At 37.1% G+C, this 14,282-nt stretch overlaps 1 long non-coding RNA gene across 1 annotated transcript; it reads left to right on the top strand.

Moving 5' to 3' along the window:
- The first annotated feature begins 3,232 nt into the window (after positions 1–3,232).
- On the top strand, positions 3,233–14,052 carry LOC141728917 (uncharacterized). The gene is made up of 3 exons (XR_012580169.1): positions 3,233–3,343; positions 4,999–5,126; positions 13,735–14,052. It is a non-coding gene; the product is annotated as an uncharacterized LOC141728917 (long non-coding RNA).
- Positions 14,053–14,282: the final 230 nt, after the last annotated feature.

Here is a 14,282-nt window from a genome sequence, read left to right as displayed (position 1 = left end):
CATTTAAGTTTTTCCAGTAAAGCCAAAAGATTGCGCTTGGAGGTCATTTAGGTACTAATAATTCATGGTTACAAGACTGAGGAGAAAAGAACTGTCTCACATTACTCCTCTTCCTGAAGTCAGAAATACCACAGGGAGCTGATGATGGGATGATGATCTCTCTTAAGGTCTACAAGAGTGGGGTTTGGTCTCTTTTTTCCAGGCATCAACTGAGAAAACAAGAAGAGACAGTCTTAAGCTGTGCCAAGGGAAATATAGGCTGGAAATTAGGAATAAGTTTTTGCAGAAAGAGTGATAAAGTACCACAATTGTCTGCCTGGGGAGTTGGTGGTGTCACCATCCCTGGATGTGTTTAAAAAAAAAGATTGGAGGTGGCGCTCTGTGCCATGGTTTAGTTAAGGTGTTAGGGCATATTTGGACTCTATGATCTTCCAACCCAGTGATTCTCGGATTCTGTGATTCTGTGCATCTAACAAATTATATATAGAGTTAAGACCCACAGGATCAGGTCAAAATAGAAAACAGTTTACAGAAACAGATTATTTCAAGGTATAATTTTCTTGTAGCTTAGTGTAAAAAAATATTACTTTAAAATATTGCAGAGGTGACTGCAATTAAATGTTGCAATTTTTGCAAATTATTGCAAATAATTTAAAATATTGCAATTTCCCAGTCCTTTTCTGACACCTTGGTTACTACAAGGAGTATTTATTTGTAGTGTTTTGAAGGTGTTGGGATGCTTAAACAGCATCAGCTTTTTGGCTTTTTTAGTGCTACAGGGATGCTAACATTGTCATTCGTGTGGAGTGCCATAAAAATCACTGCAGATGGACCAGAGTACAGACAAGTAAAAAAATCTTTATAATCAGTGTTAAAAAACCAGCAAAAGGCTCTAAAGGTTCCAATTATGTTAGACAAATTCTAGCTATAGTAGGAAAGCCACCATGCCCTCAAAGCTTTGTTTTCAAGCAGATCATGTAGCCAAAGTGCAAAGGAGAGAGGCACAGGTTGCAAAGGAGGTATCTGGCTGAAACAATCCCTCTCCACACCCTGTCCAAGACCTCAATCAGTATTACTCCTTTGGAACAATCTTTGCTTTGAATCAAAATGCAAAAAAATTCTCTCACTGTAAAAAGTGAACAGAGGCAAAGAATCTTTCACTGCAGAGGTGTTTTCTTTGAAAGCAAACTTTACTTGATTTAAACAGTTCTGTTTTCTTCATAAACCAAACCGGATTGAGAAAAATGAACTTATTTGGGACATAAAGCAATAATAGACCTTTGATCATCACTTAAATTAACACATGATATTTAACAAATGATGTCTCTTTCCTATGCAAAGGCAACATTTGGTTAATATCTTTTAGCACCATTTGAGGTATTTTCTTTCTGAAACCTACAGAGCTCTTGTGCTGAATTCCATCCTGAGGGCTTCTACCACAGCAATCACTCTTTATTTTACACATGCTCTCCTCAATATTCTCATGGTACAATTTCCATACTGCCTGCAGTTATATTCTAGAAAACCACACTGCAGATTTTTATGTCTGGGGGCTAAATGGCTCTTGGATGGTGGCTCATTCTTGCATATGTATGTACACTCTGCACGTAGTGAAAGAGCCATTTGAGCTTCTGTGACTTGTCATTTGTAGCACTACTGGCTTCTGGGTGTAAAAGACTCAGAATTACAAAGGTTTGCAGTAGGATGTTACTTAGCAAGTACCTTCACTTTAATACCCAGCACTAGGGAACACTAGTGGTACAATGAGACCTTTCTCCAGGGGGAGATTTCTGTTAAAAATGCATTAAAATGCCATGGTTAAACATTTCCTAGAAAGGTATTATTTTTGCTGACTGCATAATTGCTGTTCTTTGTGGCTCAGCTCATGGATGTTTAGATTCGCCATGTATTCACATACGTGGTATGAGCCCCTGACCTGCCTTTCCTGCAGAAATTTCAGTTTGAATACACATGACCAGTGACCATTGTGTTCCTGGTCAAAGGCCAATGGGATTCTGGGGTGCATTGGAAAAAGCTTTGCCAGCAGGTCCAGGGAGGTGATGCTGCCCCTCTGCTCAGCCCTGGTGAGGCACATCTGGAGTGCTCTGTGCACTCCTGGGCACCTCAGGACAAGAGAGACATGGAGCTCCTGGAGAGGGCTCAGTGATGATGAATGGGAGGAAGCTCTGAGGGAGCTGAGCCTGCTCAGCAAGAGAGGACTGAGAAGGAGCCTCATCAGTGTCTGTCTGTGTCTGCAGGGAGCTGTCAGAGGATGGACCAGGCTCTGCTCAGTGCTGCCAAGGATTAGGAAGCAATGGGCAGAAAATAATGCCCAGGAAATTCCACTTGAACACAAGGAAAAACTTTGTATGTGACAGAGTATGGGAAGAGATTGTCCACAGAGGCTGTGGGGTTTCCCTCTCTGGAGATATTCCAAAACTGTCAGGACACAATCCTGTGCCTTGTGCTTTAGGACAGCCCTACATGAGCTCAGAGGTTGGACCAGATGACCCATTGCGGTCCCTTTCACCTTAATCCATTCTGTGATTCTGTGACAGTGAATCCTGCATGCTACCTACCACAACTGCGCTACTTGAATTATTTTTTTCTTGAATTTTATGTACTTAATTGCAGAAAATTATTAAAATTATGACAATTAGTTGAAGGATTGTACTTTTCCAATCCTTTTTTGGTCCTAAAATCAGATGATGCCATAATAAGAGATAGAATTTGTCCTTCCTATTACTTAAATTTGGAGAAATGTTTGACTTGAAGAAAAATTGTTGATGTTTTGATCATGAATGGACTGAAGTCCTTCTCAAGGAAAGTGTGCCCATATAACCAATTAATATTCTTATCTTTTTCACTTAGGTTTGTTAGTATAGTTTTCTCTGGGCATCTATCCAGCCTGTACACGTAGTATTTCTTCAGAACTTTGTGTCATTACAAAGGCACACTTAGATAAGTGCAAACTGGATGAATTGATACAGCATAATAACAAACCATCATAAATTAAACAGTGACAACAACAAAAAAGGAAATAGTGTGCTTACATTAGAATAAGACTCACTTATTGTATTTACAAATAACCCACCACTCCTCTCTTAAACCTTAGTTACTCTCCCTGTTATAGAAAATTCTTGGAGGTTTGTTGCTGCAACATTTACACAGTGGCAAATCGTTTACAGGCTCCATTCCATTCAGCATAAACACAACAGGGGACAAACCCTGGCTCTGTAGCAGTCAGGGAAGAGGATGTGGGAATTTCAGCACCCTGCAGGCCAGAGTCGTTTTGCTGACTTCACTGTAGCAATATTTCACACAGTAATGTTTACAAATGAAGGTAAGTTTTTTGAGTGATGCTGGAAAATGAGGCAACCAAAGTGTTTTAAATCATTCTGGTAAAAATTCTTGGTGTTGAAAATAAGTGTTTACTTTAAAACTACATCATCAGAACCTAGTTATCAGGGGAGCTAAGTACAAGGTTACAGAGAGAGTAGAAAATATTCTAATAGAAACAATAACTAGAAATTATAATACCTAAATTATTAATTGCTAAATTATTATTTAAGTTAGTAATCTTTGACTATACCTATGGTATAATAGTGTAAAACACAGTGGTGTAAATATTTTTCCCCCAAAAAATTTATAATCTAAATATAGAAAAAGAGTGATAATTGAATGGTAACTGAGGAACTGTGTATATTTCTGAGTCAGCTTGGTCACTGTTGTATTGAGCTCAGTTATCTCCTATGGATTGTAAGTCTAGGTTAAGTGAAGATAGTGAAAGAAAGGGAACAGAAATGTTATAAATGCCTGAGATATCTCCCCACTTTGTAAATACTTTGTGGCCAGATCATTCTGTTTTCAAAGTCTTTGATAATTTCAATCTGGAAAGTATTTTTCCACAAGGCTGAGTTCTCATGATGTTCCACAAGACCCAATTACACTTTACTCTCTGATATATTGCACTGGCCAAGACTTGATTTATTTAACTTTTCTTCATAACTATCAGTACCAAGTGGCTTTCACATATATGATTCTTCTAACAACATGGGCAAATATTTCTTCAACTTGAAGAGAGAAAAAATGTAACCAGATTCTTTATCTCAACTATAGTGTTGTTGTAATACTGTTGTAATATTGGTGCCTTGTGTTGGAGTAGCAAAAATCCAGCCTGAACAGAGCCTGCCTGGTTTTCTGTACCAGTTACAGGACTGTAGATGTTAATTTATTAACTTGGAAGTCAGTTCTCAACCATTTCCAGATTTCTCCTGAAGGAACTAGGAGATAATATTGGACACTGGTGGAGCAAAACAGTGGTGGTGAGAGCAGAAAAATAATGTAGTTTGTGACCAGCCTTATGAATTAGATAGAAAAGGCTTGTGCAGCCCAATATCTTTCTGATTTTTCATGCATTTCCCTCATCTTTAAGAGGCTTTGGTAGCTGCTATAGCTACCAAAATAGAAAATAAGGCCAACAGATTGTGAGTACCTCAACTTTCTCCATGGCCCAGGGAAGCAGATCTCCTATTTCCTTCTGAAGAGGATCCACATTTTCTCTAATCTTCCTTTTACCACCACCATACTTAAAGAAGCTTTTCTTTTTTTCCCTTGACATCCCTGGTCAGATTTTATTTTATACAGGCTTTAGCATTACTAACCTGATCCCTCACTGCTTGGACAATTTTGAGTTTTGACAGAATGCCAGAATATTTTAAAATACAAGTGGTTCATTTATTGAATGTGAATATCTAAATATGTGAACATCTAATAGATATTCTGCATAGGCAAAATCTAATTCTTAGTGGCCTTTAGGTTTTATACAGTTCTCCTGATTATTTCTTATGAAACTGACTTCAGAGATGTGGAGATTTCATGCTGAGATGTAAAAAGAATAGCCACTGATGAAGGGTATACTGCAAACAATACTTTTGCCTTATTGGTATTTTATTGCTCACCTGTGTTTATAGAGATTTTTCTGCTTTTCTTCTGAAGTAGTTTGCAAAAGGTCTTACTGTACTGCTCGTGGAGTTAATGGGCTTGCTTAATCATCATGGTTTGGAGAACAACAAAGGGAACTGCATGTGTCCCAATTTATACTGCAAATGGAACAAATGTCTTCTGTAAGTATAAAAGGATCATTTCTTTTAAAGAATAAAGCCCTTTGAAACCAATTAATAGTTGACCTACATAGTAATGCACATATTTCCATGTTTTTCTCTCTTTTTTTTTTTTTTGTGGAAGTCATTTTTCAGTAGCAGAAAAAGAGTAAATAAGTATGTGTGATCACTTCTACAACAAAGATTTTGAGGTTAAATATTCAAACATTTTTTTGCACCATTTCTATAAAAATAAGTGCATTTCATCTTTTTAACCTGCTGCAACAATAGGTGAAGTAAACAGCCTGCAACAAATCTTTCCCTACCTAACACTTTCCTTGGTGTCTTTGTGCAGTTTACAATGGCCAGCGAGAACTTGAAAACACACAAACTGATCCTTTCATTCTAAAGATCGAAATCCCCAAAACATTTGTCTAGCTGGAAGCATTTTCAGTCTGTGATTCTTCAGCACACAGGCAGGGGAGTTCGATGGAGGCTCATGGGGAGCAGCGCTGCTCCTGCACAACATTTTGTTTGTTGCAACATCCTTATATCATTACCATCCTTGCTTATAACTCCTGATGTGTGTCATTACTATTCTTGCTTACAACTCCTGATGTGAGAAAAGAAACTTGGAAATATGAATTATGGATTTAATAAAAACATAGTATGTATACTGGGACAGAAGCAGTGTGTTAAAGGGATAGCAACTGTGCTGGCTGCTTTAGTGGCTGCAAAATCAATGAAAACCAGAACAAGAAAGGCCTAACATTTTATTGTAAATGGGCCATGAAAGAACAGTAAATGGTGAGATTTTGGCCAACAGATGTGGTCTGTATGGCTAATTGAAAGAAAGCTCTCTCAGTCTACACCAAAATGTGAGGATTTGTGTTGATCTCACCTTGTAAACAACTGCAACTCCTGAGCTGATCATAACATATTGCACTCATGGTACAAAAGTCTAATGCTAGTCTCTTCTTGAACATTTTTTTTCTTTTTTTCTTTTTTTTTTTGCCTTTTTTTTCTTTTTTTTTTTTTTAATTAGAAAAATAAATATGTGCTTAAATGTTGAAACCAGGCTTTAGCGCTCACATGACAAGGAAAGTAGGTTGATGAGCAAAAATATCTGTACTTTTTACACAGAGATTAAAAATCTCAAGCATAACGAGGAAAATTAAAGACTGAAACAATGTCATTCTTCAAAACACTACAGAGGAGAAAGGTTACAGAATAATAGTGGCACATTCCAATGTTGGTCAGGAAAAGAGACTAGAAACTGAAAGTAAAATTCCAAATATCAGAGTCATGAAGTTCTGTGGCACTTTTACAATATGAAAAGGGGAGGACAGTCCCTCAGTTACTTACAAAACTGAGATTATTGCATTTACAGATGAGATTTCATACTTGCCAGAACTGGCAGGTAACTGACCCCAGTGCTCTAGTCCTATATACCAATGAGAAAAAAACCAAAAGTGCTTCTGTTTTCCACCAACAGTCCTTTGATCCAAAATTTATCTCCCTCTGCCTGTTGAACCCTGATTTGGTCTAATGAATGTTTTTGGTAATAAATCCCATCACCATTTCCACAGTATCTTTGTACTGCTTTCAAGCACCTGTTAAATGAGTGACTCAAAAATAAACCTGTTACACAGATCAGAGATGTACAGATGAATGTAATTAAGAAGGCATCTCCATTCAGAAGAGGAAGGAAATTTATGCATTGGCATTATAGGCTGAACAACCAAATCATTATTTTCAGCATTGTATGTACAGATATGAAAAATGATATGGCCCTTGTACAAGATAATCCCTGAGCACTTAAATGGGTCTGTACAAATCCATACTCTTTGTTCTGCCCATTTGTGGACAGGTGACTACCCACAGAATAAACCAGTGCTTTCCTCTCAGCCTTCCTCTTGTCCTGCTGATAACATTCTTTGTTCAGTAAATGGAGCCATATTTTACAATTAGGCTGCAGACTTCCCTCGATTTCAAAGGGATGCAGCCCTGCCAGCTTTGTATTTGCAATACATCGCCTTCAAACAATTTTTGGATCACTGCACCCTGAGCTTATTTTCACTTTGAACCATTGTCTCCTCATTTACCCTTCCTAATATTATCTCTAAATTATTCTTTTGACATTTTGTGGTATATGAAACCATTACTAACTGCCAGTGATTTTTACCTGACCCAACTGCTTTGGCAGACATTTACTGCTCTGTCTCTATATGACTGTCTTCTACACTGGATGATTACTATTAAAATTAAATAATAATATCTTCTATTGATATATCAACTGTAGGATGCCTACACATGATTTCATCTGTATCAGCTGCAGAAGCAAAATGTAATATTTATTTCACAGACTATAGGATGCTTTTTAATAGTTCAGGGCATTTGCTTTCAACCTGCTGACTGTGTGATGCTTTTGAGACCCGCAGAAAAGTTAACTGAGAAAAACTAACACATTTTTTAGGCTGATATTCCCTACACAGATATTTGTATATCAACAGTGATGTTTTCTCAGAGGTCCATAAAAGGATCCAGCACCACTGGTCTAACATGAAAAGTAAAAAGGAAAGATTCATCAAGTAGGAACTGAAGGAAAGTGCTTATGTAGCCAATGGAAATTAAATAAAATTTCAGTGAATACTAAACCAGCTCTGTGAGGAAGCAATAAAGGATCTCTGAAGGCTGAACTGTTCTAAAAAATTCCATTAAAATTTCTTCCAGAAGCCTGTGCCACCAGTAGAAATATGCTTCATAATACCTTTCTTTGCCAGCAGGAATTCCTGTATGCCAAGACAAAGCAATTTTAGATTACCTCCCTAAAATTTCTTCCAAAAGCAAGGATCAGCTGGAAGGTTTCTTAAAAAACAACAGAGAGAAGTTTTTACAATAGATGGTTTATAATTAAAGTTTGTGCCACATAAACCATTGAAACATATGTGTAAATCATTAACTGCTGCAAATTTAATTCTGTAAACTCCTACCTCCTTGTAAACTAAGATGTTAATCCATGTCACATACTCTCCACTCTTCCATTCTGAGGTGGTTCATGGGAAAGTAGGGAAGTGATAAAGTGGACACAGATTCATCAGCCAAGATAATCCAGTACACAGAATTTGTCACATTTGTTTTAGACTAGCCATTCCAGAGGGAAGGATCACAACACAATGTTCACTTGATTTTAGAAATCTGACCTCCTTTTGACAGCTTCTCATTTCCCTTCTGTTTGCAAACCTAGGAAGGCATTGAAGTTTGTCTTTCCAGCAGCAAGTAACAAAAAACCTCTATAGGGTCTATGTTCAAACAATTAGTGCTCTTGCAACTTGGCCTTCTTCAAAATCACTCAGGGCAAGAGCTGCTGCTGAATACATCAAATCTGGTGCATTTCAATGAAAACCTCCAAGGCCTTCAAGTGCAGATGAGATATTTTGATGCATGTTTCCTTAAAAATGTTTTTAAGGGACTTGAAAATCTCAGAGGGAAAAATCAGCATCATGTGTTGTGGCCGTTGCTATGGTAACTACACTTTTTGCTTTTATTCAATAACAGTGTGAACTAGCTCTAAAGCCTGTGCAGCAACATGACCTACTGAAGACTAAATTACTGAGGTTCCACATACTTATACACACTTTCTTTTTCCTCACATTTTGCCCAAGAACAAATGGATTTTAACATAAAACTAAAGATTTTGATCAGCTGAATTCTTTGTACTACTTGCTGTGCCTCTAATTTTGTAGTTCATAAATATAAGAGGGAGGTAGTTATAGAAAAGTAAGGGGGTCTTCATCAGTCCAAAATATTTTTTTTTCCTTCCCTTGTCTTTTTTTAATAAGTAGGGAAATCTTGGTTTTCCAGCATAACAAAGTTCCCTTGCATTCAGTTGTATTTTTCTTCAAGATTTAAAAAATTATCTAGGCTGAAACACTGCAAGATGCCAAACAACATTTTCTCAAATGTTGACTAGCATTTTTTTTTTTGTTAATACATTATTTGTCTCTTATTAACACATATAATCTCCACTTGATATTGGTTCCATTGAATGCTGGGCACACACAGAGAAAAGAAGAGCTCTTAGAAAAAACCTTCATTGCATAACTTGGAAAATTTAATCTGCTGATCTTTCAGAAGGTGGAGAAAGGGAGGAGAATGGCAGTGCAGCAATTGAGATATAGGTGCTCACATAAACATGAAACTTAAAAACCCAAATATCTTTTGTATTCTATGTAAAAGGATAAGTAGCTCAAGTTTCCTTAGCAAGGACTTTCCAGGGATTCCAGGAATTTTGTTTCCATTTCTCCAGCACATTTTTGAGAGGACAAATGAGTACAGATGGATATTAAATATCTCTCTGGGGGAGGAATTAAGCAGGAAGCAGTTTTTGATGCTGACATGGTTAGTGAGACACTTTTGAATCCCAAATTCCTGTAATATGTAATATGTATTTTCATCCCAGAGCTGACAAAAAAAAAGGCAAAATAAAAAGCCCATTCAGAAGTGGGTTTTCATTTTTTCATTTCCTTCCTGCAAAACATTCCTAGAGCCATTCCAAACCATTCCATCTCTCACACTTCTGAAACATTTGATGTGCATCTGTTGAGCTGCTCCAGTCAAGCCAGGACTACAGCCAATTTTCCCATACAGACCATCTTAACATAGAATCTTGGTTTATTGAACATTATTTATGACAATAACATAAGGAACTCTGTTGATCAAAAGGGTTCTGATACTCAAATCTTCCATATTTCAGAGCCTGGTTCTCTCAGACATCCGGGTTCCAGTTGTGTAGTTCCAGTAGATATCTAAAATAATTTTAAGTTTTTTTCTTAAAATAGCTTCTGAAAGAAAATATGCAGAAAGTGAGTACTGGAGGAAGAGCAGATAGTCTGTTTAGAAGAGAGCACAGAATAATCTTGGTTACCTGCGGATTTCCCAATTAGAAAATCACAGCCCCTCAAAGGCAATTTGGACACAGATCTATGTACAAGGCACTGTCACAGTAATTTACATTACTACATTTCCTCTGCTTTAATAAATTGCATTGTTTCCTGCATTAAGAAAAATACATTTTTCCTTACTGTTTTCCAATAATTCCTTTATTTTAGGCTCTCATTGCTTCTAGTCTCTGTGATTTGAATTCAGACAGAGTTGGGAGCAGCAGAGTCCTGTAGCTGGCTTGAGCAGGAGGCACAGGCAAGAAGGAAGGTGTAAAATGTGTAGTTATGTCCCGGTGGTTTGCCTACCTTGATGCAACACCTTATAAGATGATCTGTAAGAGGCAGAATGTTTTACATAAACTATTTCCCCTCCTCAGAACACCATTATAGTTTCCCTTCTCTCTATTTTCCACATGCCACTTTCACCACGGCAGAATCTGAGCACCTTCCCATAGTGCACGAGAGAATATGAGCAACATCTGTCGCAGGTGGTTTGCTCTTTATCTCATCTTCTCCCCAGAGAGAGCTCTGTGTGCAGTGGATAGGAATATAAATAATAGATTATTCCTCACTTAGTCAAACCAGGGGAGAAAAAAATAAAGGTTTTACACTGACCGAAATTTGTTTTGTTGTTTTGCCTAAGTGAATTGTTAAAAGGAAAGTCAGGGGCATATGAAACTTTCTATTCAGCTTCACGTGAAACGTTTTGGTTTTGAAGAACAGACAAAAGAAATGGGAAATGAGAAGTTAGATTCATAAAACTTTGTGGAGAAGACACTGGCAATGCAAAAACCTGCTTGTGCTAAGCAACCTAATGATTATAATAGCCCAGAACGTGGCATGCTCAAGTCACTGCACATCTGGGTTCCAGATGATGCTCATTCACTAATTCACTGTTTAGCAATCCTAATGGGAGGAAGTGAAAGGTCTTTTCCTTGGAGTTTATGGCATTTTTTTAAGACAGGACATCCCTTTTTTGTGATTTTTACAAGGAATATTTCTTTTGCTTTCCATCCAGCATACTGAGTAATGCATTAAAAAATTTCAATATGACAAGAATCACAGTTATTCTGTGCATATTTTATGTTGTTCCAGAATTCATATTTAGAAGTATGAAGGAATAATTACGGGTTTAGATAGATAGTATTTATCTCCTACCTTTGACTTATTCTTCAGGAGTTCTTGCATTATTGTCATTTTTTAAAGCATTTGCTTGCTAGTAAATAATACTTTACACTATTTTCAAGTTACATTGTTACATTATGGTTATTATTATTTCCCAGGCTCTAAATCAAAGAATCTCCTCACAGGGTGAATTCTTCCTAGGAGGGATTTTAATGCCAGAGAGGATCAGGGATGATATAATTAGCACACCTTGGAATTCCATAAGCTGCACTGATTTACACCTCCATCCAAGTGACACTCTGAAATGCAGGAAATTGCTTCTTACTATCAAAACCAAGGAGCTCTCTGGGCAGTGGAGTTAATGAAACTTTTTTTCCTGATGAACTTCACTGTGCCTTTTCCTTTATTCCTTCCTTGACTCCAACACTGACATCTCCAGCTCTGCCCTGTATCCCTTAGATATTTCCATGAGTCAACATGAGAGGAAGGCTAAGGCTGGTTGGGAGCTCTTCATGTGCTCATTGCTGTGGCCAAACAGAATATTTACCAGCTGAGCCCTTTCTGCTTTTTTCTTACTAATTTGAACTTAGGTCTTCTATTTGATTGCTGAGAGTCACACAAATTTAATTCTCACAAATTTTAAATAACAGTGTTCCTTACAAATTTTGGTTGAAAGCAGCCAGTGTGCTCCAAGTTTGTTGGGGCGAGGCTACCTAACAGCTGGGTAAATTCAATTGAATTGTTTATTCTTGCATTGGAAAATAGTCTATAAAGAGAAATTATTTCAACTAAGCCTCTTCCAAGCTAATCTGTGCTTAAAAAAATGTGTCAGGATGTCAGGTGCATATTTGTGGCAGTGGAGGTTATAATTTTTGGGGTTTCATTTTTGAAACATTAATATCGCTTGAACACCCAAAAAACTTTATTAAACTGAGCTTTTATTCTAGCTAGTTTAAAATGAGAGGTATGAGAATCTTGATATAGTGAACAAAAAGCCAAACACCACCACAATGTGCTTCCTTATATTGATGTTCAGTTTTCAGTTCTGCTGTTAAAAAAATTAGAAAAGACTGAAAAAGTAAAAAAAAAAAAAAGAGGGGGGAAAAAAGCAGAAGCTATATCAATATATCTATCCATTACTATATTTTAAATTAAGCACAACTCAAAGGCTGGCAACTAGATGAATATAGCATTTGTCTTGAACTGGGAAGCAAGCCCATCATTGTAAATGTACTTCTCTTCTGAAAGAATTCCATTTTCTCCTTTCCAATGTGAATTTAGTGGAACTGTGTCACTCCAGGCTGCTCCCTCAGTCATAAGCCTCAGGTCACATCTGATTTCTGTTCTCCATTTTCCAGTTCTGTATTTTTCAGCAATTTAATAGTAAAAATGTTTTCTCACTTTGCTGAGAAAAAGGATATTTATTTACCAGGGAAAAGTCTGTTATTGCTGTGTTGCAATCATTAGCAATGCATAGATTCTTGCTCCTCTGACTGGGATGTCTGGAAAGAGAAAGGGTGATGCAGGATGCATCCTGACCATGCAAATCAAAATATGTTTTGATCTCCCTTCTCTCTCTCTGCCTTTCCTTGGGGTTCATGACTGCAGTGCCTCAGAAAAAATGGGGAGCTGATTTTATTATTTTTTTAATTTTTTCCCTACAATTACTGCATATTTTTCATGGCAGAGAGACTGCTACTCCAAAGCAATAATGTCACAGAAAAAATATTTAATGTAGCAGAATTTTCCTAAAATATTTTTAAACTTTTTTAACAGCCTGTGTATTCCTCCCCATAGAGACCTTGTTATTGCACAGTAAATTCTAGGATGTAGAAATAAGGATTATATTCACTCTGGATAACTGAGATGTGTCTGCTGTTAATAAATCTTATTTGAAAATACAAAACTCCCTAAAGCTTTGTGGATCCAGTGTTTGGATATGGCCCTGGCTGCTCTCAGATCAACACCTTTGAACTGCTGTGCTAAACCAAATACAAATGACACTTCCACACTCACAAATACAAGGAGTCTCGAGTGTACCTTTGTTTTTACCCCCATTTACATTCTGATTACAGAAAAGCATAATTTCCAGTGTTAACATCAAATATCCTCAAGCAATATAAATCTTAATTACTGTATGCTAGAAGTAGCGCTAACAAACACACGAGGCACTTTGCAAGGACCAAGTGTGTCCCTATGTACACGTAAAGAATTTCAGCAATTCCTTCCCTGTGGTTAACAAGACCTAAATCTGCTTAATGGTGAGTAATCTCTAGGAAGCTATATAACATGAATAATTATTCAGAACTCTTCTTTTTACAGTGTTTTTTCCTGGAAACATTCACACTAGATCCAGCTTGTGGTGAGCTAATGATCTGTGAGTGACACTCGTCATTTAAAATTATTCATCGAGCAGCTTGGGCTGAAGTTGTGAGTCTGGATGATCCTGGATGCTGGGAACTCAAAACTGTTCTGCAGAAATCCATCACCAGCTCATTTATGCAGGAGAAAGCTTTAAGGGAAAGGCACATGAAATATTTTAATCAGAGTTTGTGTTTCTGCAGGCAGAGAATGCAGATAAAACAGCGCTGGAAATGAGACTTGCCCCTCCTCATCTTAACAGCAAAAGTGGCTGAAACTTCACTTGGCTCAACTGAACTTCCTCAAGCCCATCAGCTAGAAATAAATGATAAAACAAGAATTTCAAATTCCCTTCTAATTATTTTGCATTCTTTATGGTTGGGAGGGCAATATTTGCATCTTATGGATTTGCAGGCAGTATGATAAGAAAGTGACAGCAGAAGGCCAAACAGTCAAACCAGTATATACATATAAATTTTTTAAAGGTTTCTAATACTTTTAAACTATTTTTTAATTTTGCATTGATCTAGAGAAGTAGTGAGCAGAGATATTTTTGTCCTCAGGTAACCTCTTTGGGCCAATGGTGTCTGGTTGCAAGGAATGACAAACTCTGTTTTATTTTAAGTAATTTCTGTGCAGTTCAATGGATGTTGATTAATCACTCTAAAAGATTTGTTCTATGTTTTTCAGCATCTCAAAAAGAACTAAAGCTCATAGGGACTTTCACAAGAATTCATAAGAAATTTTAGCC

The sequence above is a fragment of the Zonotrichia albicollis genome, chromosome 4 (genome assembly GCF_047830755.1).
Source record: "Zonotrichia albicollis isolate bZonAlb1 chromosome 4, bZonAlb1.hap1, whole genome shotgun sequence".
Taxonomy (NCBI): domain Eukaryota; kingdom Metazoa; phylum Chordata; class Aves; order Passeriformes; family Passerellidae; genus Zonotrichia; species Zonotrichia albicollis.
This window is presented reverse-complemented; position numbering and strand designations above follow the sequence as displayed.